We start from the raw sequence: 19,304 nt of genomic DNA, 5'->3' as shown, positions 1-19,304 counted from the left end.
CCCTTTCCAGAACCCAGGAGATTACATACACTCAGAGATGAGTTTAAGGGTTGAAAGGAGATTATTCAGGGGGGACTGAGAGGGAGGGGACCCAAGAATTTAAATCATATGTGATTTATCATTGGGGAATGAAATACGGCTACTTTCTATCAAAATTTGAAGACATCATTGTAGAGGAGATTTAACGCAGAGGGTTTTTTGTGTGTGTTTTTTTTTTTTTAATGTTGTCTGGTATTGTCATTAATATGCCCGGCTAGCTCAGTCGGTAGAGCATGAGACTCTTAAGCTCAGGGTCGTGGGTTCGAGCCCCACGTTGGGCGCAATATACTTTTAACCTAGCCCATCTGATGGAACAAAAAAGTAAAATGAGTAGTTCTTGGTTCTGTTCGATCATAGAGCCACACTAAATGTCAGCCGGTCAGCAGGTTGCGTGTTTGAGCCACAACATTTTGCATTGCTATGGAGTCAGCTAGAAAGTTTGAAAATAAGTTGCAACTAAGGATTGTGGCGGCAAACCATAAAAGTCTTGATAATTTCAAATGGCCAATAAGCAATATAACATGACTTTGAAAGCATGGCTATTCTCCTTAGATGGTATTCTAGCATACCAGGGTATAATACAATCTCATTGCCATTGGCTGTTTCAATGGTTGAGTGAGATTCATTTGTTGCGAACTTTGCCATAGCTGACAGGCAGACATGTTCGCATTTTTACAACACATGTGAATATGTTCATTGGTCTCTGTGGCGCAATTGGTTAGCGCGTTCGACTGTTAATCGAAAGGTTAGTGGTTCAAGCCCACCCAGGGACGAGCTGATTTTAACTGACCACCAGGATGTCCATTAGCCCAAACCAGTAACCTTTGTCAGGCGAAAACATCGACTTTGTTTCCAAGAGTAGAAGCAGTTCATCAAGATAGAACTACTCGGTCATTTCCCTTCTAACCATGTACTCCTGCTGACTTGAGTACGGACTGTCTGAAAGAAAAGCTATCTGGTTAAAGTGCTTTCTAGAGAGTGGAAGTATTTAGGAGATTAGATATTATCCATTTCACCTTGTCTTACGATCATAACATCCAAATCGTTTTTTTCTTGAAAGCCATATTTTGCTATATTTTTTTTGCCAACACAACATTTAAGGGGGCCAAAGTGAGAGGACAGCTCCCCCCATGTCCCCTTTCCAGAACCCAGGAGATTACATACACTCAGAGATGAGTTTAAGGGTTGAAAGGAGATTATTCAGGGGGGACTGAGAGGGAGGGGACCCAAGAATTTAAATCATATGTGATTTATCATTGGGGAATGAAATACGGCTACTTTCTATCAAAATTTGAAGACATCATTGCAGAGGAGATTTAACGCAGAGGGTGTTTTGTGTGTGTTTTTTTTTTTTTAATGTTGTCTGGTATTGTCATTAATATGCCCGGCTAGCTCAGTCGGTAGAGCGTGAGACTCTTAATCTCAGGGTCGTGGGTTCGAGCCCCACGTTTGGTGCTATATACTTTTAACCTAGCCCATCTGATGGAACAAAAAGTAAATTGAGTAGTTCTTGGTTCTGTTCGATCATAGAGCCACACTAAATGTCAGCCGGTCAGCAGGTTGCGTGTTTGAGCCACAACATTTTGCATTGCTATGGAGTCAGCTAGAAAGTTTGAAAATAAGTTGCAACTAAGGATTGTGGCGGCAAACCATAAAAGTCTTGATAATTTCAAAGGGCCAATAAGCAATATAACATGACTTTGAAAGCATGGCTATTCTCCTTAGATGGTATTCTAGCATACCAGGGTATAATACAATCTCATTGCCATTGACTGTTTCAATGGTTGAGTGAGATTCATTTGTTGCGAACTTTGCCATAGCTGACATGCAGACATGTTCTCATTTTTACAACACATGTGAATATATTCATTGGTCTCTGTGGCGCAATTGGTTAGCGCGTTCGACTGTTAATCGAAAGGTTGGTGGTTCAAGCCCACCCAGGGACGAGCTGATTTTAACTGACCACCAGGATGTCCATTAGCCCAAACCTGTAACCTTGGTTAAGCGAAAACATCGACTTTGTTTCCAAGAGTAGAAGCAGTTCATCAAGATAGAACTACTCTGTCATTTCCCTTCTAACCAAGTACTCCTGCTGACTTGAGTACGGACTGTCTGAAAGAAAAGCTATCTGGTTAAAGTGCTTTCTAGAGAGTGGAAGTATTTAGGAGATTAGATATTATCCATTTCACCTTGTCTTACGATCATAACATGCAAATCGTTTTTTTCTTGAAAGCCATATTTTGCTATATTTTTTTTGCCAACACAACATTTAAGGGGGCCAAAGTGAGAGGACAGCTCCCCCCATGTCCCCTTTCCAGAACCCAGGAGATTACATACACTCAGAGATGAGTTTAAGGGTTGAAAGGAGATTATTCAGGGGGGACTGAGAGGGAGGGGGCCCAATAATTTAAATCATATGTGATTTATCATTGGGGAATGAAAAACGGCTACTTTCTATCAACATTTGAAGACATCATTGTAGAGGAGATTTAACGCAGAGGGTTTTTTGCGTGTGTTTTTTTTTTTTAATGTTGTCTGGTATTGACTTTAGTATGCCCGGCTAGCTCAGTCGGTAGAGCATGAGACTCTTAATCTCAGTATCCTGGGTTCGAGCCCCACGTTGGGCGCTATATACTTTTAACCTAGCCCATCTGATGGAACAAAAAAGGAAAATGAGTAGTTCTTGGTTCTGTTCGATCATAGAGCCACACTAAATGTCAGCCGGTCAGCAGGTTGCGTGTTTGAGCCACAACATTTTGCATTGCTATGGAGTCAGCCAGAAAGTTAGAAAATAAGCTGCAACTAAGGATTGTGGCGGCAAACCATAAAAGTCTTGATAATTTCAAAGGGCCAATAAGCAATATAACATGACTTTGAAAGCATGGCTATTCTCCTTAGATGGTATACATACCAGGGTATAATACCATCTCATTGCCATTGACTGTTTCAATGGTTGAGTGAGATTCATTTGTTGCGAACTTTGCCATAGCTGACATGCAGACATGTTCCCATTTTTACAAGCAGTTCATCAAGATAGAACTACTCTGTCATTTCCCTTCTAACCATGTACTCCCGCTGACTTGAGTACGGACTGTCTGAAAGAAGAGCTATCTGGTTAAAGTGCTTTCTAGAAATTGGAAGTATTTAGGAGATTAGATATTATCCATTTCACCTTGTCTTATGATCATAACATCCAAATCGTTTTTTTCTTGAAAGCCATATTTTGCTATATTTTCTTTTGCCAAAACAACATTTAAGGGGGCCAAAGGGAGAGGACAGCTCCCCCCATGTCCCCTTTCCAGAACCCAGGAGATTACATACACTCAGAGATGAATTTTAAGGGTTGAAAGGAGATTATTCAGGGGGGACTGAGAGGGAGGGGGTCCAAGAATTTAAATCATATGTGATTTATATCTCCTTAGATGGTATTCTAGCATACCAGGGTATAATACAATCTCATTGCCATTGACTGTTTCAATGGTTGAGTGAGATTCATTTGTTGCGAACTTTGCCATAGCTGACATGCAGACGTGTTCACATTTTTACAACACATGTGAATATGTTCATTGGTCTCTGTGGCGCAATTGGTTAGCGCGTTCGACTGTTAATCGAAAGGTTGGTGGTTCAAGCCCACCCAGGGACGAGCTGAATTTAACTGACCACCAGGATGTCCAATAGCCCAAACCAGTAACCTTTGTTATGCGAAAACATCGACTTTGTTTCCAAGAGTAGAAGCAGTTCATCAAGATAGAACTACTCTGTCATTTCCCTTCTAACCAAGTACTCCTGCTGACTTGAGTACGGACTGTCTGAAAGAAAAGCTATCTGGTTAAAGTGCTTTCTAGAGAGTGGAAGTATTTAGGAGATTAGATATTATCCATTTCACCTTGTCTTATGATCATAACATCCAAATCGTTTTTTTCTTGAAAGCCATATTTTGCTATATTTTCTTTTGCCAAAACAACATTTAAGGGGGCCAAAGGGAGAGGACAGCTCCCCCCATGTCCCCTTTCCAGAACCCAGGAGATTACATACACTCAGAGATGAATTTTAAGGGTTGAAAGGAGATTATTCAGGGGGGACTGAGAGGGAGGGGGTCCAAGAATTTGAATCATATGTGATTTATATCTCCTTAGATGGTATTCTAGCATACCAGGGTATAATACAATCTCATTGCCATTGACTGTTTCAATGGTTGAGTGAGATTCATTTGTTGCGAACTTTGCCATAGCTGACATGCAGACGTGTTCACATTTTTACAACACATGTGAATATGTTCATTGGTCTCTGTGGCGCAATTGGTTAGCGCGTTCGACTGTTAATCGAAAGGTTGGTGGTTCAAGCCCACCCAGGGACGAGCTGAATTTAACTGACCACCAGGATGTCCAATAGCCCAAACCAGTAACCTTTGTTATGCGAAAACATCGACTTTGTTTCCAAGAGTAGAAGCAGTTCATCAAGATAGAACTACTCTGTCATTTCCCTTCTAACCAAGTACTCCTGCTGACTTGAGTACGGACTGTCTGAAAGAAAAGCTATCTGGTTAAAGTGCTTTCTAGAGAGTGGAAGTATTTAGGAGATTAGATATTATCCATTTCACCTTGTCTTACGATCATAACATCCAAATCGTTTTTTTCTTGAAAGCCATATTTTGCTATATTTTTTTTGCCAACACAACATTTAAGGGGGCCAAAGTGAGAGGACAGCTCCCCCCATGTCCCCTTTCCAGAACCCAGGAGATTACATACACTCAGAGATGAGTTTAAGGGTTGAAAGGAGATTATTCAGGGGGGACTGAGAGGGAGGGGAACCAAGAATTTAAATCATATGTGATTTATCATTGGGGAATGAAATACGGCTACTTTCTATCAAAATTTGAAGACATCATTGTAGAGGAGATTTAACGCAGAGGGTTTTTTTTTTTTTTTTTTTTTTTAATGTTGTCTGGTATTGTCATTAATATGCCCGGCTAGCTCAGTCGGTAGAGCATGAGACTCTTAATCTCAGGGTCGTGGGTTCGAGCCCCACGTTGGGCGCTATATACTTTTAACCTAGCCCATCTGATGGAACAAAAAAGTAAAATGAGTAGTTCTTGGTTCTGTTCGATCATAGAGCCACACTAAATGTCAGCCGGTCAGCAGGTTGCGTGTTTGAGCCGCAACATTGTGCATTGCTATGGAGTCAGCTAGAAAGTTTGAAAATAAGTTGCAACTAAGGATTGTCGCGGCAAACAATAAAGGCTTGATAATTTCAAAGGGCCAATAAGCAATATAACATGACTTTGAAAGCATGGCTATTCTCCTTAGATGGTATTCTAGCATACCAGGGTATAATACAATCTCATTGCCATTGACTGTTTCAATGGTTGAGTGAGATTCATTTGTTGCGAACTTTGCCATAGCTGACATGCAGACGTGTTCCCATTTTTACAACACATGTGAATATGTTCATTGGTCTCTGTGGCGCAATTGGTTAGCGCGTTCGACTGTTAATGGAAAGGTTGGTGGTTCAAGCCCACCCAGGGACGAGCTGATTTTAACTGACCACCAGGATGTCCATTAGCCCAAACCAGTAACCTTTGTTAGGCGAAAACATCGACTTTGTTTCCAAGAGTAGAAGCAGTTCATCAAGATAGAACTACTCTGTCATTTCCCTTCTAACCATGTACTCCTGCTGACTTTAGTACGGACTGTCTGAAAGAAGAGCTATCTGGTTAAAGTGCTTTCTAGAAAGTGGAAGTATTTAGGAGATCAGATATTATCCATTTCACCTTGTCTTACGATCATAACATCCAAATCGTTTTTTTCTTGAAAGCCATATTTTGCTATATTTTTTTTGCCGACACAACATTTAAGGGGGCCAAAGTGAGAGGACAGCTCCCCCCATGTCCCCTTTCCAGAACCCAGGAGATTACATACACTCAGAGATGAGTTTAAGGGTTGAAAGGAGATTATTCAGGGGGGACTGAGAGGGAGGGGACCCAAGAATTTAAATCATATGTGATTTATCATTGGGGAATGAAATACGGCTACTTTCTATCAAAATTTGAAGACATCATTGTAGAGGAGATTTAACGCAGAGGGTTTTTTGTGTGTGTTTTTTTTTTTTTAATGTTGTCTGGTATTGTCATTAATATGCCCGGCTAGCTCAGTCGGTAGAGCATGAGACTCTTAATCTCAGGGTCGTGGGTTCGAGCCCCACGTTGGGCGCTATATACTTTTAACCTAGCCCATCTGATGGAACAAAAAAGTAAAATGAGTAGTTCTTGGTTCTGTTCGATCATAGAGCCACACTAAATGTCAGCCGGTCAGCAGGTTGCGTGTTTGAGCCACAACATTTTGCATTGCTATGGAGTCAGCTAGAAAGTTTGAAAATAAGTTGCAACTAAGGATTGTGGCGGCAAACCATAAAAGTCTTGATAATTTCAAAGGGCCAATAAGCAATATAACATGACTTTGAAAGCATGGCTATTCTCCTTAGATGGTATTCTAGCATACCAGGGTATAATACAATCTCATTGCCATTGACTGTTTCAATGGTTGAGTGAGATTCATTTGTTGCGAACTTTGCCATAGCTGACATGCAGACGTGTTTCCATTTTTACAACACATGTGAATATGTTCATTGGTCTCTGTGGCGCAATTGTTTAGCGCGTTCGACTGTTAATCGAAAGGTTGGTGGTTCAAGCCCACCCAGGGACGAGCTGATTTTAACTGACCACCAGGATGTCCATTAGCCCAAACCAGTAACCTTTGTTAGGCGAAAACATCGACTTTGTTTCCAAGAGTAGAAGCAGTTCATCAAGATAGAACTACTCTGTCATTTCCCGTCTTACCATGTACTCCTGCTGACTTTAGTACGGACTGTCTGAAAGAAGAGCTATCTGGTTAAAGTGCTTTCTAGAAAGTGGAAGTATTTAGGAGATTAGATATTATCCATTTCACCTTGTCTTACGATCATAACATCCAAATCGTTTTCTTCTTGAAAGCCATATTTTGCTATATTTTTTTTGCCAACACAACATTTAAGGGGGCCAAAGTGAGAGGACAGCTCCCCCCATGTCCCCTTTCCAGAACCCAGGAGATTACATACACTCAGAGATGAGTTTAAGGGTTGAAAGGAGATTATTCAGGGGGGACTGAGAGGGAGGGGACCCAAGAATTTAAATCATATGTGATTTATCATTGGGGAATGAAATACGGCTACTTTCTATCAAAATTTGAAGACATCATTGTAGAGGGGATTTAACGCAGAGGGTTTTTTGTGTGTGTTTTATTTTTTTTTATGTTGCCTGGTATTGTCATTAGTATGCCCGGCTAGCTCAGTCGGTAGAGCGTGAGACTCTTAATCTCAGGGTCGTGGGTTCGAGCCCCACGGTTGGTGCTATATACTTTTAACCTAGCCCATCTGATGGAACAAAAAAGTAAAATGAGTAGTTCTTGGTTCTGTTCGATCATAGAGCCACACTAAATGTCAGCCGGTCAGCAGGTTGCGTGTTTGAGCCACAACATTGTGCATTGCTATGGAGTCAGCTAGAAAGTTTGAAAATAAGTTGCAACTAAGGATTGTCGCGGCAAACAATAAAGGCTTGATAATTTCAAAGGGCCAATAAGCAATATAACATGACTTTGAAAGCATGGCTATTCTCCTTAGATGGTATTCTAGCATACCAGGGTATAATACAATCTCATTGCCATTGACTGTTTCAATGGTTGAGTGAGATTCATTTGTTGCGAACTTTGCCATAGCTGACATGCAGACATGTTCGAATTTTTACAACACATGTGAATATGTTTTTTGGTCTCTGTGGCGCAATTGGTTAGCGCGTTCGACTGTTAATCGAAAGGTTGGTGGTTCAAGCCCACCCAGGGATGAGCTGATTTTAACTGACCACCAGGATGTCCATTAGCCCAAACCACTAACCTTTGTTAGGCGAAAACATCGACTTTGTTTCCAAGAGTAGAAGCAGTTCATCAAGATAGAACTACTCTGTCATTTCCCTTCTAACCATGTACTCCTGCTGACTTGAGTACGGACTGTCTGAAAGAAGAGCTATCTGGTTAAAGTGCTTTCTAGAGAGTGGAAGTATTTAGGAGATTAGATATTATCCATTTCACCTTGTCTTATGATCATAACATCCAAATCGTTTTTTTCTTGAAAGCCATATTTTGCTATATTTTCTTTTGCCAAAACAACATTTAAGGGGGCCAAAGGGAGAGGACAGCTCCCCCCATGTCCCCTTTCCAGAACCCAGGAGATTACATACACTCAGAGATGAATTTTAAGGGTTGAAAGGAGATTATTCAGGGGGGACTGAGAGGGAGGGGGTCCAAGAATTTGAATCATATGTGATTTATATCTCCTTAGATGGTATTCTAGCATACCAGGGTATAATACAATCTCATTGCCATTGACTGTTTCAATGGTTGAGTGAGATTCATTTGTTGCGAACTTTGCCATAGCTGACATGCAGACGTGTTCACATTTTTACAACACATGTGAATATGTTCATTGGTCTCTGTGGCGCAATTGGTTAGCGCGTTCGACTGTTAATCGAAAGGTTGGTGGTTCAAGCCCACCCAGGGACGAGCTGAATTTAACTGACCACCAGGATGTCCAATAGCCCAAACCAGTAACCTTTGTTATGCGAAAACATCGACTTTGTTTCCAAGAGTAGAAGCAGTTCATCAAGATAGAACTACTCTGTCATTTCCCTTCTAACCAAGTACTCCTGCTGACTTGAGTACGGACTGTCTGAAAGAAAAGCTATCTGGTTAAAGTGCTTTCTAGAGAGTGGAAGTATTTAGGAGATTAGATATTATCCATTTCACCTTGTCTTACGATCATAACATCCAAATCGTTTTTTTCTTGAAAGCCATATTTTGCTATATTTTTTTTGCCAACACAACATTTAAGGGGGCCAAAGTGAGAGGACAGCTCCCCCCATGTCCCCTTTCCAGAACCCAGGAGATTACATACACTCAGAGATGAGTTTAAGGGTTGAAAGGAGATTATTCAGGGGGGACTGAGAGGGAGGGGAACCAAGAATTTAAATCATATGTGATTTATCATTGGGGAATGAAATACGGCTACTTTCTATCAAAATTTGAAGACATCATTGTAGAGGAGATTTAACGCAGAGGGTTTTTTTTTTTTTTTTTTTTTTTAATGTTGTCTGGTATTGTCATTAATATGCCCGGCTAGCTCAGTCGGTAGAGCATGAGACTCTTAATCTCAGGGTCGTGGGTTCGAGCCCCACGTTGGGCGCTATATACTTTTAACCTAGCCCATCTGATGGAACAAAAAAGTAAAATGAGTAGTTCTTGGTTCTGTTCGATCATAGAGCCACACTAAATGTCAGCCGGTCAGCAGGTTGCGTGTTTGAGCCGCAACATTGTGCATTGCTATGGAGTCAGCTAGAAAGTTTGAAAATAAGTTGCAACTAAGGATTGTCGCGGCAAACAATAAAGGCTTGATAATTTCAAAGGGCCAATAAGCAATATAACATGACTTTGAAAGCATGGCTATTCTCCTTAGATGGTATTCTAGCATACCAGGGTATAATACAATCTCATTGCCATTGACTGTTTCAATGGTTGAGTGAGATTCATTTGTTGCGAACTTTGCCATAGCTGACATGCAGACGTGTTCCCATTTTTACAACACATGTGAATATGTTCATTGGTCTCTGTGGCGCAATTGGTTAGCGCGTTCGACTGTTAATGGAAAGGTTGGTGGTTCAAGCCCACCCAGGGACGAGCTGATTTTAACTGACCACCAGGATGTCCATTAGCCCAAACCAGTAACCTTTGTTAGGCGAAAACATCGACTTTGTTTCCAAGAGTAGAAGCAGTTCATCAAGATAGAACTACTCTGTCATTTCCCTTCTAACCATGTACTCCTGCTGACTTTAGTACGGACTGTCTGAAAGAAGAGCTATCTGGTTAAAGTGCTTTCTAGAAAGTGGAAGTATTTAGGAGATCAGATATTATCCATTTCACCTTGTCTTACGATCATAACATCCAAATCGTTTTTTTCTTGAAAGCCATATTTTGCTATATTTTTTTTGCCGACACAACATTTAAGGGGGCCAAAGTGAGAGGACAGCTCCCCCCATGTCCCCTTTCCAGAACCCAGGAGATTACATACACTCAGAGATGAGTTTAAGGGTTGAAAGGAGATTATTCAGGGGGGACTGAGAGGGAGGGGACCCAAGAATTTAAATCATATGTGATTTATCATTGGGGAATGAAATACGGCTACTTTCTATCAAAATTTGAAGACATCATTGTAGAGGAGATTTAACGCAGAGGGTTTTTTGTGTGTGTTTTTTTTTTTTTAATGTTGTCTGGTATTGTCATTAATATGCCCGGCTAGCTCAGTCGGTAGAGCATGAGACTCTTAATCTCAGGGTCGTGGGTTCGAGCCCCACGTTGGGCGCTATATACTTTTAACCTAGCCCATCTGATGGAACAAAAAAGTAAAATGAGTAGTTCTTGGTTCTGTTCGATCATAGAGCTACACTAAATGTCAGCCGGTCAGCAGGTTGCGTGTTTGAGCCACAACATTTTGCATTGCTATGGAGTCAGCTAGAAAGTTTGAAAATAAGTTGCAACTAAGGATTGTGGCGGCAAACCATAAAAGTCTTGATAATTTCAAAGGGCCAATAAGCAATATAACATGACTTTGAAAGCATGGCTATTCTCCTTAGATGGTATTCTAGCATACCAGGGTATAATACAATCTCATTGCCATTGACTGTTTCAATGGTTGAGTGAGATTCATTTGTTGCGAACTTTGCCATAGCTGACATGCAGACGTGTTTCCATTTTTACAACACATGTGAATATGTTCATTGGTCTCTGTGGCGCAATTGTTTAGCGCGTTCGACTGTTAATCGAAAGGTTGGTGGTTCAAGCCCACCCAGGGACGAGCTGATTTTAACTGACCACCAGGATGTCCATTAGCCCAAACCAGTAACCTTTGTTAGGCGAAAACATCGACTTTGTTTCCAAGAGTAGAAGCAGTTCATCAAGATAGAACTACTCTGTCATTTCCCGTCTTACCATGTACTCCTGCTGACTTTAGTACGGACTGTCTGAAAGAAGAGCTATCTGGTTAAAGTGCTTTCTAGAAAGTGGAAGTATTTAGGAGATTAGATATTATCCATTTCACCTTGTCTTACGATCATAACATCCAAATCGTTTTCTTCTTGAAAGCCATATTTTGCTATATTTTTTTTGCCAACACAACATTTAAGGGGGCCAAAGTGAGAGGACAGCTCCCCCCATGTCCCCTTTCCAGAACCCAGGAGATTACATACACTCAGAGATGAGTTTAAGGGTTGAAAGGAGATTATTCAGGGGGGACTGAGAGGGAGGGGACCCAAGAATTTAAATCATATGTGATTTATCATTGGGGAATGAAATACGGCTACTTTCTATCAAAATTTGAAGACATCATTGTAGAGGGGATTTAACGCAGAGGGTTTTTTGTGTGTGTTTTATTTTTTTTTATGTTGCCTGGTATTGTCATTAGTATGCCCGGCTAGCTCAGTCGGTAGAGCGTGAGACTCTTAATCTCAGGGTCGTGGGTTCGAGCCCCACGGTTGGTGCTATATACTTTTAACCTAGCCCATCTGATGGAACAAAAAAGTAAAATGAGTAGTTCTTGGTTCTGTTCGATCATAGAGCCACACTAAATGTCAGCCGGTCAGCAGGTTGCGTGTTTGAGCCACAACATTGTGCATTGCTATGGAGTCAGCTAGAAAGTTTGAAAATAAGTTGCAACTAAGGATTGTCGCGGCAAACAATAAAGGCTTGATAATTTCAAAGGGCCAATAAGCAATATAACATGACTTTGAAAGCATGGCTATTCTCCTTAGATGGTATTCTAGCATACCAGGGTATAATACAATCTCATTGCCATTGACTGTTTCAATGGTTGAGTGAGATTCATTTGTTGCGAACTTTGCCATAGCTGACATGCAGACATGTTCGAATTTTTACAACACATGTGAATATGTTTTTTGGTCTCTGTGGCGCAATTGGTTAGCGCGTTCGACTGTTAATCGAAAGGTTGGTGGTTCAAGCCCACCCAGGGATGAGCTGATTTTAACTGACCACCAGGATGTCCATTAGCCCAAACCACTAACCTTTGTTAGGCGAAAACATCGACTTTGTTTCCAAGAGTAGAAGCAGTTCATCAAGATAGAACTACTCTGTCATTTCCCTTCTAACCATGTACTCCTGCTGACTTGAGTACGGACTGTCTGAAAGAAGAGCTATCTGGTTAAAGTGCTTTCTAGAAAGTGGAAGTATTTAGGAGATCAGATATTATCCATTTCACCTTGTCTTACGATCACAACATCCAAATCGTTTTTTTCTTGAAAGCCATATTTTGCTATATTTTTTTTTGCCAACACAACATTTAAGGGGGCCAAAGTGAGAGGACAGCTCCCCCCATGTCCCCTTTCCAGAACCCAGGAGATTACATACACTCAGAGATGAGTTTAAGGGTTGAAAGGAGATTATTCAGGGGGGACTGAGAGGGAGGGGACCCAAGAATTTAAATCATATGTGATTTATCATTGGGGAATGAAATACGGCTACTTTCTATCAAAATTTGAAGACATCATTGTAGAGGAGATTTAACGCAGAGGGTTTTTTGTGTGTGTTTGTTTTTTTTTAATGTTGTCTGGTATTGTCATTAATATGCCCGGCTAGCTCAGTCGGTAGAGCATGAGACTCTGAATCTCAGGGTCGTGGGTTCGAGCCCCACGTTGGGCGCTATATACTTTTAACCTAGCCCATCTGATGGAACAAAAAAGTAAAATGAGTAGTTCTTGGTTCTGTTCGATCATAGAGCCACACTAAATGTCAGCCTGTCAGCAGGTTGCGTGTTTGAGCCACAACATTTTGCATTGCTATGGAGTCAGCTAGAAAGTTTGAAAATAAGTTGCAACTAAGGATTGTCGCGGCAAACAATAAAGGCTTGATAATTTCAAAGGGCCAATAAGCAATATAACATGACTTTGAAAGCATGGCTATTCTCCTTAGATGGTATTCTAGCATACCAGGGTATAATACAATCTCATTGCCATTGACTGTTTCAATGGTTGAGTGAGATTCATTTGTTGCGAACTTTGCCATAGCTGACATGCAGACATGTTCGAATTTTTACAACACATGTGAATATGTTTTTTGGTCTCTGTGGCGCAATTGGTTAGCGCGTTCGACTGTTAATCGAAAGGTTGGTGGTTCAAGCCCACCCAGGGATGAGCTGATTTTAACTGACCACCAGGATGTCCATTAGCCCAAACCAGTAACCTTTGTTAGGCGAAAACATCGACTTTGTTTCCAAGAGTAGAAGCAGTTCATCAAGATAGAACTACTCTGTCATTTCCCTTCTAACCATGTACTCCTGCTGACTTGAGTACGGACTGTCTGAAAGAAGAGCTATCTGGTTAAAGTGCTTTCTAGAAAGTGGAAGTATTTAGGAGATCAGATATTATCCATTTCACCTTGTCTTACGATCACAACATCCAAATCGTTTTTTTCTTGAAAGCCATATTTTGCTATATTTTTTTTTGCCAACACAACATTTAAGGGGGCCAAAGTGAGAGGACAGCTCCCCCCATGTCCCCTTTCCAGAACCCAGGAGATTACATACACTCAGAGATGAGTTTAAGGGTTGAAAGGAGATTATTCAGGGGGGACTGAGAGGGAGGGGACCCAAGAATTTAAATCATATGTGATTTATCATTGGGGAATGAAATACGGCTACTTTCTATCAAAATTTGAAGACATCATTGTAGAGGAGATTTAACGCAGAGGGTTTTTTGTGTGTGTTTGTTTTTTTTTAATGTTGTCTGGTATTGTCATTATTATGCCCGGCTAGCTCAGTCGGTAGAGCATGAGACTCTTAATCTCAGGGTCGTGGGTTCGAGCCCCACGTTGGGCGCTATATACTTTTAACCTAGCCCATCTGATGGAACAAAAAAGTAAAATGAGTAGTTCTTGGTTCTGTTCGATCATAGAGCCACACTAAATGTCAGCCTGTCAGCAGGTTGCGTGTTTGAGCCACAACATTTTGCATTGCTATGGAGTCAGCTAGAAAGTTTGAAAATAAGTTGCAACTTAGGATTGTGGCGGCAAACCATAAAAGTCTTGATAATTTCAAAGGGCCAATAAGCAATATAACATGACTTTGAAAGCATGGCTATTCTCCTTAGATGGTATTCTAGCATACCAGGGTATAATACAATCTCATTGCCATTGACTGTTTCAATGGTTGAGTGAGATTCATTTGTTGCGAACTTTGCCATAGCTGACATGCAGACGTCTTCCCATATTTACAACACATGTGAATATGTTCATTGGTCTCTGTGGCGCAATTGGTTAGCGCGTTCGACTGTTAATCGAAAGGTTGGTGGTTCAAGCCCACCCAGGGACGAGCTGAATTTAACTGACCACCAGGATGTCCATTAGCCCAAACCAGTAACCTTTGTTATGCGAAAACATCGACTTTGTTTCCAAGAGTAGAAGCAGTTCATCAAGATAGAACTACTCTGTCATTTCCCTTCTAACCAAGTACTCCTGCTGACTTGAGTACGGACTGTCTGAAAGAAAAGCTATCTGGTTAAAGTGCTTTCTAGAGAGTGGAAGTATTTAGGAGATTAGATATTATCCATTTCACCTTGTCTTACGATCATAACATCCAAATCGTTTTTTTCTTGAAAGCCATATTTTGCTATATTTTTTTTGCCAACACAACATTTAAGGGGGCCAAAGTGAGAGGGCAGCTCCCCCCATGTCCCCTTTCCAGAACCCAGGAGATTACATACACTCAGAGATGAGTTTAAGGGTTGAAAGGAGATTATTCAGGGGGGACTGAGAGGGAGGGGACCCAAGAATTTAAATCATATGTGATTTATCATTGGGGAATGAAATACGGCTACTTTCTATCAAAATTTGAAGACATCATTGTAGAGGAGATTTAACGCAGAGGGTTTTTTGTGTGTGTTTTTTTTTTTTTAATGTTGTCTGGTATTGACATTACTATGACCGGCTAGCTCAGTCGGTAGAGCATGAGACTCTTAATCTCAGGGTCGTGGGTTCGAGCCCCACGTTGGGCGCTATATACTTTTAACCTAGCCCATCTGATGGAACAAAAAAGTAAAATGAGTAGTTCTTGGTTCTGTTCGATCATAGAGCCACACTAAATGTCAGCCGGTCAGCAGGTTGCGTGTTTGAGCCACAACATTTTGCATTGCTATGGAGTCAGCTAGAAAGTTTGAAAATAAGTTGCAACTAAGGATTGTGGCGGCAAACCATAAAAGTCTTGATAATTTCAAAGGGCCAATAAGCAATATAACATGACTTTGAAAGCATGGCTATTCTCCTTAGATGGTATTCTAGCATACCAGGGTATAATACAATCTCATTGCCATTGACTGTTTCAATGGTTGAGTGAGATTCATTTGTTGCGAACTTTGCCATAGCTGACATGCAGACGTGTTCCCATCTTTACAACACATGTGAATATGTTCATTGGTCTCTGTGGCGCAATTGGTTAGCGCGTTCGACTGTTAATCGAACGGTTGGTGGTTCAAGCCCACCCAGGGACGAGCTGATTTTAACTGACCACCAGGATGTCCATTAGCCCAAACCAGTAACCTTTGTTAGGCGAAAACATCGACTTTGTTTCCAAGAGTAGAAGCAGTTCATCAAGATAGAACTACTCTGTCATTTCCCTTCTAACCAAGTACTCCTGCTGACTTGAGTACGGACTGTCTGAAAGAAGAGCTATCTGGTTAAAGTGCTTTCTAGAAAGTGGAAGTATTTAGGAGATTAGATATTATCCATTTCACCTTGTCTTACGATCATAACATCCAAATCGTTTTCTTCTTGAGAGCCATATTTTGCTATATTTTTTTTGCCAACACAACTTTTAAGGGGGCCAAAGTGAGAGGACAGCTCCCCCCATGTCCCCTTTCCAGAACCCAGGAGATTACATACACTCAGAGATGAGTTTAAGGGTTGAAAGGAGATTATTCAGGGGGGACTGAGAGGGAGGGGACCCAAGAATTTAAATCATATGTGATTTATCATTGGGGAATGAAATACGGCTACTTTCTATCAAAATTTGAAGACATCATTGTAGAGGGGATTTAACGCAGAGGGTTTTTTGTGTGTGTTTTATTTTTTTTTATGTTGCCTGGTATTGTCATTAGTATGCTCGGCTAGCTCAGTCGGTAGAGCGTGAGACTCTTAATCTCAGGGTCGTGGGTTCGAGCCCCACGGTTGGTGCTATATACTTTAAACCTAGCCCATCTGATGGAACAAAAAAGTAAAATGAGTAGTTCTTGGTTCTGTTCGATCATAGAGCCACACTAAATGTCAGCCGGTCAGCAGGTTGCGTGTTTGAGCCACAACATTGTGCATTGCTATGGAGTCAGCTAGAAAGTTTGAAAATAAGTTGCAACTAAGGATTGTCGCGGCAAACAATAAAGGCTTGATAATTTCAAAGGGCCAATAAGCAATATAACATGACTTTGAAAGCATGGCTATTCTCCTTAGATGGTATTCTAGCATACCAAGGTATAATACAATCTCATTGCCATTGACTGTTTCAATGGTTGAGTGAGATTCATTTGTTGCGAACTTTGCCATAGCTGACATGCAGACATGTTCGAATTTTTACAACACATGTGAATATGTTTTTTGGTCTCTGTGGCGCAATTGGTTAGCGCGTTCGACTGTTAATCGAAAGGTTGGTGGTTCAAGCCCACCCAGGGATGAGCTGATTTTAACTGACCACCAGGATGTCCATTAGCCCAAACCACTAACCTTTGTTAGGCGAAAACATCGACTTTGTTTCCAAGAGTAGAAGCAGTTCATCAAGATAGAACTACTCTGTCATTTCCCTTCTAACCATGTACTCCTGCTGACTTGAGTACGGACCGTCTGAAAGAAGAGCTATCTGGTTAAAGTGCTTTCTAGAAAGTGGAAGTATTTAGGAGATCAGATATTATCCATTTCACCTTGTCTTACGATCACAACATCCAAATCGTTTTTTTCTTGAAAGCCATATTTTGCTATATTTTTTTTTGCCAACACAACATTTAAGGGGGCCAAAGTGAGAGGACAGCTCCCCCCATGTCCCCTTTCCAGAACCCAGGAGATTACATACACTCAGAGATGAGTTTAAGGGTTGAAAGGAGATTATTCAGGGGGGACTGAGAGGGAGGGGACCCAAGAATTTAAATCATATGTGATTTATCATTGGGGAATGAAATACGGCTACTTTCTATCAAAATTTGAAGACATCATTGTAGAGGAGATTTAACGCAGAGGGTTTTTTGTGTGTGTTTGTTTTTTTTTAATGTTGTCTGGTATTGTCATTAATATGCCCGGCTAGCTCAGTCGGTAGAGCATGAGACTCTTAATCTCAGGGTCGTGGGTTCGAGCCCCACGTTGGGCGCTATATACTTTTAACCTAGCCCATCTGATGGAACAAAAAAGTAAAATGAGTAGTTCTTGGTTCTGTTCGATCATAGAGCCACACTAAATGTCAGCCTGTCAGCAGGTTGCGTGTTTGAGCCACAACATTTTGCATTGCTATGGAGTCAGCTAGAAAGTTTGAAAATAAGTTGCAACTAAGGATTGTGGCGGCAAACCATAAAAGTCTTGATAATTTCAAAGGGCCAATAAGCAATATAACATGACTTTGAAAGCATGGCTATTCTCCTTAGATGGTATTCTAGCATACCAGGGTATAATACAATCTCATTGCCATTGACTGTTTCAATGGTTGAGTGAGATTCATTTGTTGCGAACTTTGCCATAGCTGACATGCAGACGTCTTCCCATTTTTACAACACATGTGAATATGTTCATTGGTCTCTGTGGCGCAATTGGTTAGCGCGTTCGACTGTTAATCGAAAGGTTGGTGGTTCAAGCCCACCCAGGGACGAGCTGAATTTAACTGACCACCAGGATGTCCATTAGCCCAAACCAGTAACCTTTGTTATGCGAAAACATCGACTTTGTTTCCAAGAGTAGAAGCAGTTCATCAAGATAGAACTACTCTGTCATTTCCCTTCTAACCAAGTACTCCTGCTGACTTGAGTACGGACTGTCTGAAAGAAAAGCTATCTGGTTAAAGTGCTTTCTAGAGAGTGGAAGTATTTAGGAGATTAGATATTATCCATTTCACCTTGTCTTACGATCATAACATCCAAATCGTTTTTTTCTTGAAAGCCATATTTTGCTATATTTTTTTTGCCAACACAACATTTAAGGGGGCCAAAGTGAGAGGGCAGCTCCCCCCATGTCCCCTTTCCAGAACCCAGGAGATTACATACACTCAGAGATGAGTTTAAGGGTTGAAAGGAGATTATTCAGGGGGGACTGAGAGGGAGGGGACCCAAGAATTTAAATCATATGTGATTTATCATTGGGGAATGAAATACGGCTACTTTCTATCAAAATTTGAAGACATCATTGTAGAGGAGATTTAACGCAGAGGGTTTTTTGTGTGTGTTTTTTTTTTTTTAATGTTGTCTGGTATTGACATTACTATGACCGGCTAGCTCAGTCGGTAGAGCATGAGACTCTTAATCTCAGGGTCGTGGGTTCGAGCCCCACGTTGGGCGCTATATACTTTTAACCTAGCCCATCTGATGGAACAAAAAAGTAAAATGAGTAGTTCTTGGTTCTGTTCGATCATAGAGCCACACTAAATGTCAGCCGGTCAGCAGGTTGCGTGTTTGAGCCACAACATTTTGCATTGCTATGGAGTCAGCTAGAAAGTTTGAAAATAAGTTGCAACTAAGGATTGTGGCGGCAAACCATAAAAGTCTTGATAATTTCAAAGGGCCAATAAGCAATATAACATGACTTTGAAAGCATGGCTATTCTCCTTAGATGGTATTCTAGCATACCAGGGTATAATACAATCTCATTGCCATTGACTGTTTCAATGGTTGAGTGAGATTCATTTGTTGCGAACTTTGCCATAGCTGACATGCAGACGTGTTCCCATCTTTACAACACATGTGAATATGTTCATTGGTCTCTGTGGCGCAATTGGTTAGCGCGTTCGACTGTTAATCGAACGGTTGGTGGTTCAAGCCCACCCAGGGACGAGCTGATTTTAACTGACCACCAGGATGTCCATTAGCCCAAACCAGTAACCTTTGTTAGGCGAAAACATCGACTTTGTTTCCAAGAGTAGAAGCAGTTCATCAAGATAGAACTACT

The 19,304-nt window shown here is 41.1% G+C and overlaps 28 non-coding genes across 28 annotated transcripts; all 28 read left to right on the top strand.

The window, feature by feature from the left end:
- The first annotated feature begins 247 nt into the window (after positions 1-247).
- On the top strand, positions 248-320 carry trnak-cuu (transfer RNA lysine (anticodon CUU)). The gene has a single exon. It is a non-coding gene; the product is annotated as a tRNA-Lys (tRNA).
- A 418-nt stretch (positions 321-738) lies between these two features.
- trnan-guu (transfer RNA asparagine (anticodon GUU)) lies at positions 739-812 on the top strand. Its single transcript has one exon. It is a non-coding gene; the product is annotated as a tRNA-Asn (tRNA).
- Positions 813-1,421: 609 nt separating this feature from the next.
- Positions 1,422-1,494, top strand: trnak-cuu (transfer RNA lysine (anticodon CUU)). Its single transcript has one exon. It is a non-coding gene; the product is annotated as a tRNA-Lys (tRNA).
- A 417-nt stretch (positions 1,495-1,911) lies between these two features.
- On the top strand, positions 1,912-1,985 carry trnan-guu (transfer RNA asparagine (anticodon GUU)). Its single transcript has one exon. It is a non-coding gene; the product is annotated as a tRNA-Asn (tRNA).
- Positions 1,986-3,608: 1,623 nt separating this feature from the next.
- On the top strand, positions 3,609-3,682 carry trnan-guu (transfer RNA asparagine (anticodon GUU)). The gene has a single exon. It is a non-coding gene; the product is annotated as a tRNA-Asn (tRNA).
- Positions 3,683-4,322: 640 nt separating this feature from the next.
- Positions 4,323-4,396, top strand: trnan-guu (transfer RNA asparagine (anticodon GUU)). Its single transcript has one exon. It is a non-coding gene; the product is annotated as a tRNA-Asn (tRNA).
- A 606-nt stretch (positions 4,397-5,002) lies between these two features.
- On the top strand, positions 5,003-5,075 carry trnak-cuu (transfer RNA lysine (anticodon CUU)). The gene has a single exon. It is a non-coding gene; the product is annotated as a tRNA-Lys (tRNA).
- A 417-nt stretch (positions 5,076-5,492) lies between these two features.
- On the top strand, positions 5,493-5,566 carry trnan-guu (transfer RNA asparagine (anticodon GUU)). The gene has a single exon. It is a non-coding gene; the product is annotated as a tRNA-Asn (tRNA).
- A 609-nt stretch (positions 5,567-6,175) lies between these two features.
- On the top strand, positions 6,176-6,248 carry trnak-cuu (transfer RNA lysine (anticodon CUU)). Its single transcript has one exon. It is a non-coding gene; the product is annotated as a tRNA-Lys (tRNA).
- A 418-nt stretch (positions 6,249-6,666) lies between these two features.
- On the top strand, positions 6,667-6,740 carry trnan-guu (transfer RNA asparagine (anticodon GUU)). Its single transcript has one exon. It is a non-coding gene; the product is annotated as a tRNA-Asn (tRNA).
- A 1,099-nt stretch (positions 6,741-7,839) lies between these two features.
- On the top strand, positions 7,840-7,913 carry trnan-guu (transfer RNA asparagine (anticodon GUU)). Its single transcript has one exon. It is a non-coding gene; the product is annotated as a tRNA-Asn (tRNA).
- A 640-nt stretch (positions 7,914-8,553) lies between these two features.
- Positions 8,554-8,627, top strand: trnan-guu (transfer RNA asparagine (anticodon GUU)). Its single transcript has one exon. It is a non-coding gene; the product is annotated as a tRNA-Asn (tRNA).
- Positions 8,628-9,233: 606 nt separating this feature from the next.
- On the top strand, positions 9,234-9,306 carry trnak-cuu (transfer RNA lysine (anticodon CUU)). Its single transcript has one exon. It is a non-coding gene; the product is annotated as a tRNA-Lys (tRNA).
- Positions 9,307-9,723: 417 nt separating this feature from the next.
- Positions 9,724-9,797, top strand: trnan-guu (transfer RNA asparagine (anticodon GUU)). The gene has a single exon. It is a non-coding gene; the product is annotated as a tRNA-Asn (tRNA).
- A 609-nt stretch (positions 9,798-10,406) lies between these two features.
- Positions 10,407-10,479, top strand: trnak-cuu (transfer RNA lysine (anticodon CUU)). The gene has a single exon. It is a non-coding gene; the product is annotated as a tRNA-Lys (tRNA).
- A 418-nt stretch (positions 10,480-10,897) lies between these two features.
- On the top strand, positions 10,898-10,971 carry trnan-guu (transfer RNA asparagine (anticodon GUU)). Its single transcript has one exon. It is a non-coding gene; the product is annotated as a tRNA-Asn (tRNA).
- A 1,099-nt stretch (positions 10,972-12,070) lies between these two features.
- Positions 12,071-12,144, top strand: trnan-guu (transfer RNA asparagine (anticodon GUU)). The gene has a single exon. It is a non-coding gene; the product is annotated as a tRNA-Asn (tRNA).
- Positions 12,145-12,754: 610 nt separating this feature from the next.
- Positions 12,755-12,827, top strand: trnaq-cug (transfer RNA glutamine (anticodon CUG)). Its single transcript has one exon. It is a non-coding gene; the product is annotated as a tRNA-Gln (tRNA).
- Positions 12,828-13,244: 417 nt separating this feature from the next.
- trnan-guu (transfer RNA asparagine (anticodon GUU)) lies at positions 13,245-13,318 on the top strand. The gene has a single exon. It is a non-coding gene; the product is annotated as a tRNA-Asn (tRNA).
- A 610-nt stretch (positions 13,319-13,928) lies between these two features.
- On the top strand, positions 13,929-14,001 carry trnak-cuu (transfer RNA lysine (anticodon CUU)). The gene has a single exon. It is a non-coding gene; the product is annotated as a tRNA-Lys (tRNA).
- A 418-nt stretch (positions 14,002-14,419) lies between these two features.
- Positions 14,420-14,493, top strand: trnan-guu (transfer RNA asparagine (anticodon GUU)). The gene has a single exon. It is a non-coding gene; the product is annotated as a tRNA-Asn (tRNA).
- A 609-nt stretch (positions 14,494-15,102) lies between these two features.
- Positions 15,103-15,175, top strand: trnak-cuu (transfer RNA lysine (anticodon CUU)). Its single transcript has one exon. It is a non-coding gene; the product is annotated as a tRNA-Lys (tRNA).
- A 418-nt stretch (positions 15,176-15,593) lies between these two features.
- trnan-guu (transfer RNA asparagine (anticodon GUU)) lies at positions 15,594-15,667 on the top strand. Its single transcript has one exon. It is a non-coding gene; the product is annotated as a tRNA-Asn (tRNA).
- Positions 15,668-16,766: 1,099 nt separating this feature from the next.
- trnan-guu (transfer RNA asparagine (anticodon GUU)) lies at positions 16,767-16,840 on the top strand. Its single transcript has one exon. It is a non-coding gene; the product is annotated as a tRNA-Asn (tRNA).
- Positions 16,841-17,450: 610 nt separating this feature from the next.
- Positions 17,451-17,523, top strand: trnak-cuu (transfer RNA lysine (anticodon CUU)). Its single transcript has one exon. It is a non-coding gene; the product is annotated as a tRNA-Lys (tRNA).
- A 418-nt stretch (positions 17,524-17,941) lies between these two features.
- Positions 17,942-18,015, top strand: trnan-guu (transfer RNA asparagine (anticodon GUU)). The gene has a single exon. It is a non-coding gene; the product is annotated as a tRNA-Asn (tRNA).
- Positions 18,016-18,624: 609 nt separating this feature from the next.
- Positions 18,625-18,697, top strand: trnak-cuu (transfer RNA lysine (anticodon CUU)). Its single transcript has one exon. It is a non-coding gene; the product is annotated as a tRNA-Lys (tRNA).
- A 418-nt stretch (positions 18,698-19,115) lies between these two features.
- Positions 19,116-19,189, top strand: trnan-guu (transfer RNA asparagine (anticodon GUU)). The gene has a single exon. It is a non-coding gene; the product is annotated as a tRNA-Asn (tRNA).
- The last annotated feature ends 115 nt before the right edge of the window (positions 19,190-19,304 follow it).

The sequence above is a fragment of the Gadus morhua genome, chromosome 17, assembly GCF_902167405.1.
Source record: "Gadus morhua chromosome 17, gadMor3.0, whole genome shotgun sequence".
NCBI classification, from domain to species: domain Eukaryota; kingdom Metazoa; phylum Chordata; class Actinopteri; order Gadiformes; family Gadidae; genus Gadus; species Gadus morhua.
The sequence above is the reverse complement of the archived record's forward strand: the minus strand, read 5'-3'. Positions and strand labels throughout refer to the sequence as shown.